General features: G+C 40.7%; 1 protein-coding gene across 3 annotated transcripts in view; it reads left to right on the forward strand.

Annotated features, from left to right (window-relative positions):
* Positions 1-5,000, forward strand: part of LOC135107711 (Fanconi anemia group J protein homolog) — a 72,739-nt gene that overhangs the window by 23,011 nt on the left and 44,728 nt on the right. For all 3 annotated transcript variants that reach the window (XM_064017898.1, XM_064017896.1, XM_064017897.1), the window contains exon 2: positions 1,680-1,737. The gene's annotated coding sequence lies outside the window, so the exon portion shown is untranslated. The remainder of the gene's footprint in view (positions 1-1,679; positions 1,738-5,000) is intronic.

The raw sequence follows: 5,000 nt of genomic DNA on the forward strand, positions 1-5,000 counted from the left end.
CTACTACTACTACTACTACTACTACTACTACTACTACTACTACTACTACTTCCTACCATATCTAATGCTATACTCCCAGCACTTAAAATAACAACACAAAATAACACCAAGAACAAGGCAAACACCAGTAAATAGTAAAATCACCAACAAAAAGAAAACTATAAATTAAAAAAAAGTGGAGAAACACAAACAGCATTAACAATAAACATCAAAAAGCACTTCAGGAAAGGAAAGAGAGAAAAAAAAGCTGTTATATTTATACCAAAGATTTAGTGCCGGCAATAATTAATAATAAGCGCTCTAGTGAGAACAACAACACAAAAGTCACTGATTCCTACACCAGGTACATTACACACACACACACACACACACACACACACACACACACACACACACACACACACACACACACACACACACACACACACACACACACACACACTCACACACACAGTACTGGCAGACTTCAGACAAAAGCCGCATGGTGAGCTGCTGTCATTATCTCGCCTAGCAGAACATAACGCATGCATAAGGTGGAGAGATTGCACGTGCTGTGATACGAACGAGGGAGGGAGGGAGTGAGGGAAGGTGGGAGGGACGTGCATGGACTGGTAGGTAGGCAGACTGACTGACTGAGAGAGAGAGGAGAGAGGGAGGGAAGCAAGGAAGCGAGTGTGTAATTTCAACTGACATCCCGGAAGTTTTAGTATAAGAACGTTTATGTTTGGTACCCGTCTTGTTGGTGTGTTATTAATGGGAGTGAAGAAGAGGGAGCGAGTGCAGTGGGATGGATTGGGTAATGGGCGAGGTGGTTACTGGGGAGGAAGGAGGGGATGAATAGGCGAGTGGGCGGGATGGGGAGACTAAAAGGAAAAGGAGAAGGAGAGTTCATGTGACAGATGGTTGGCTGGCTGGTGACGAGTTTAGAGAGAGAGAGAGAGAGAGAGAGAGAGAGAGAGAGAGAGAGAGAGAGAGAGAGAGAGAGAGAGAGAGAGAGAGAGAGAGAGAGAGAGAGAGTGTTGGGGGGATGGATGAAAAGCGTGAAAGCTGTGAATGAAGCAGGGAAAGAGGAGGAAAAGGGGGAAATGAAAAGGACGAGAACTAAGTAGAAAAGTGAGGGAAGGAGGAACAGGAGGAGGAAAAATGGGAACGAAGAAGTGGAGGAGAGAAGAACGGAGACATGGAGGTGAATAAAGAGGAGGAGGAGGAGGAGGAAGGGGAGAAGAAGCGAAGGAAGAGGAGAAGTAGAATAAACAAAGAAGAAAAAAGTAAGAGGAGGAGGAGGAGGAGGAGGCGGAGAGGATGACCTTGAAGTATTGTTGACAGAACCTTGTTGTGTTATTCAGGAGGGAATGCTGTCCGTGTGTTGTGAAGCAGAATTATTGTGTCCAGTTGTTACTAGACTGGTGATGGTTGTTGTGTATGTTTTTTTGTGCTAGGGTGAATATAGTGAGTGTTGTTTGCTGTTTGCAGCGTATGTTGTTCTTTTCATCTCTTCTGGATTGTCATTATTACTGTCGTCATCTTTATCATCATCACCATCATCAGTCGTCATCATCATCATAACCATCATGATCGTCATCGTCATCATTATCAGCGCCTTCTTTTTTTTCTAATTATCATTATTATTATTATTATTATTCTCTTGCAGTATTAACACACCCACTGTTTCTCAACAGAGCGTGTGTGCGTGTTTGTGTAGTGTACTGAAGACGGCGGTACGTCCAGATTTCTGAGGTGAGTACATTTACCTTGTATATATATATATATATATATATATATATATATATATATATATATATATATATATATATATATATATATATATATATATATATATATATATATATATATAGCATTAGTCAGCATTGAAGAACATAATGTACTTTTCAATATTTGTGACTTGCAGTGGTTCGCTGATCGTGGGCTGCGCTACTGTGAAAAAAAAAAACATTGTTGGCTGCGTTACCGTGTGCACTTCCTGAGGCGAGTGGCAGAAGTGGGGCGGCGAAGCATAATTTTCGCAGCACGTTTCCCCTGTAATCAAAGCGTTCGGGGCTTATTTGTCGTCCATCATTTATTACTGACACGATGACAGTTTGCAGTTTATCCAATTTTCCGTTATTACCCAACACTGGAATGACGGGTTGGCTGTGGGTGACGCTCCGCTGAGAACCTTGAGTGACTGCGACGTTCAGGAGCGAATGAAAGGAGAAAGACAGGCAGGATCTTCACCTGCTTAGCCCCGTGGTAATCCATCACCACGGCCTTGCTTTGTGCTCTGTGCTTGCGTTGCCTTTGGGCTTGTAGTTAATTGATTTCATGTGCGTGTGTGTGTCATGCTTGTGTGGATGATTTGCAACACATTATCCTCCAGGTCTTTAGTTAATAGCCTGTGTCACATCCATAACCATCTGCATCACTTAGGTAGCGCTTCTCACGCCATCCTGAAATATTCAGCGTCATTTCTCAAACGTTGTAATGCTTTACCATCACTTGCAGGAAAATGTTTGGCCACTATATCTCACACACACACACACACACACACACACACACACACACACACACACACACACACACACACACACACACACACACACACACACACACACACACACACACACACACGTTACAACTATCTTCAGATATGCTGTGGTTTAAATTCCAGTATTTACAAGCCGCGCTCATAGTAACGCCTGGCAGGTATTGATAAAGACAGGTTGAATTTTCTTCACGTTGGGGAGTTACGGGAACGAGGCTCGATTTGATACACGCCGGTCTGGTCCCACTCTCTCTCTCTCTCTCTCTCTCTCTCTCTCTCTCTCTCTCTCTCTCTCTCTCTCTCTCTCTCTCTCTCTCTCTCTCTCTCTCTCTCTCTCTCTCTCTCTCTCTCTCTCTCTGGTTCTTTATATTCTTTATCAAGGGTTGTGAAGTTGACATGTCCAGACAGTGAAGATGATAGTGATAATTATACTGTTACTCCCACCACAACCACCATCACCACTACTACTACTACTACTACTACTACTACTACGGAGCAGCTTCTAATATCTCTACTATTCCTACTACTACTATTACTACTACTAATGGTGCTGGTGCTGCTAAGGTGGAGTTGAATGTATGTGTGTGGAGGCGTATCATTGTCTGGTTCACTTGATCCTACGAGTAATTCACTGTATGGATCATGTGTTTATATTTTTTGTGTTCTTCTAAGTGCGGGGTTGTTTTGATTTAAAGGGAATGGTTTAAATGATCTGATTTCCATCGATTTTAATCATAGTTAAAAGTCATTATTAAGATCAAGAAGATTATTTTTTCTACTGAGAAGCAGATCAACTTCTTACTGTTCAGTCGATTGTAACAATAGTCTTAGGGATATAATGTTTATTTATTTATTTATTTATTTTCTGGAGCTGCTTATATTCTTTGACTGTATAGTGATTTTCCTTGCTTATTTACACTGTAATTGATATCTTAATTAGTACGTGTTTTGAACTTATTTTTCATAGGGAGTTTATTTAATTTTTATTTTGTTGTTTATATCTTTTAGTGGTGGTATTGTGAGCGATAAATCAATAAAAAAAATCACACAGTTGGTTAAGATTAAGAATATCTAATTAGTTATGTATTGTTTTAAAACCACGCCTTTTTTTTTTAAACCCTACTCAAATGTTTTGATCATTCAATGGCAATGGTATAGCCCAAAGCTGTGTGGTGGTTCAGAATTTTAAGCTCTTTTCATTCTTGTTGGTGTTGCTTTGTTGTTAGTGATTCTTTTGTTCTTGCTGTTTATATTGTCGTAACCCCGTAACGCCTTACCTTCTTCAGTTCCCGGTGATGTTTTCTCGTAAATATTTATTCCTATTATCTTAGATCTTTTTCATTTTGCTAATTTTATGGTGCTGGTCATCCTTCCTCCGTTTATACTGCAATCTTCATCATGTTGTGTTGCTTCTTCTATTTTTATTTTGTTCTTCCGTTCCTTTGTGGATGAACAGTGTGTGGTGTTGTTAATGTACGTTCAAGTTAGCCTTCCCGCTCTCATGTCCTTCGTTGTATTTATTATTTCATCTTCCTTTCCTTCCTATAAGTTCGAGGATGAGCAGAGAAAAGGGTTAAGTTTGGTCAAGTTTAGCTAATCCTCCATATCTCATATTCTCTATCGTGCTCGTTGTGTTTCCTTCCTTATTACATCAATTAATTCTGGGGCGAGTAGTGGGCGGGGGTGTGGTGTGGGTGGCATGGCGGGTGGGATGGAGAGGAGGAGTATGTCGCAACCTTGGTGGTGTGGTGTGTGTGGTGGGTGGGATGAGGGGGGAGAAAGGGAGAAGGAGGGACAGGGAGGGGAAGGAAGGCAGGTGTTATTAGTGGATAAGATCTGCCTGTGTGTGTTGTGGCTTGTCGGTCTGTGTGAATGTCGTTTTGAACCCTTTTATTTATTTTTTTCTTCCTCTATCTCCCTCTCACACCTCCTCGGTTTGAGTTGAAAGGATGGAGGGAAGAAAGAGAGGATGGAAGGCGTGGATAATTGGTTGACGCAGGATGGGAAAGGGAGGAGTAGGGGCGGGCAGTTCATAGAAGGACGGGTTTGTTAGATAAAGAAACGAAAAAAAAAAAAAAAAATAGAGGTTTAGTAAGAATGAAATAATTTGAACTTAAATGGAAGAGGAACTTGGATGGATAAGTCAAGGATGAAGATCATAAACTTTATTTATTTATTTATTTACTTTTTTTTTTTGTATATTACTACGGAAATGTTAAAAGATACAGACTCAGCAACATATCGAGTCATACCTGCATGCTGCATACCAGTCACCATTGTCATCACCACCAGCATCATCACCACCACCATTTCTCCTGCCATTTTATTATTATTTATTTTTTGTGGAAAGATAAAAAAAAAAAAAAAAATTACAACGACTACAAGTAATAATCATATCTACATGCATACCAGTCATCACCACCACCACCACCACCATCACCACCACCACCACGATTTC

Source organism: Scylla paramamosain, chromosome 15 (assembly GCF_035594125.1).
Source record: "Scylla paramamosain isolate STU-SP2022 chromosome 15, ASM3559412v1, whole genome shotgun sequence".
NCBI classification, from domain to species: domain Eukaryota; kingdom Metazoa; phylum Arthropoda; class Malacostraca; order Decapoda; family Portunidae; genus Scylla; species Scylla paramamosain.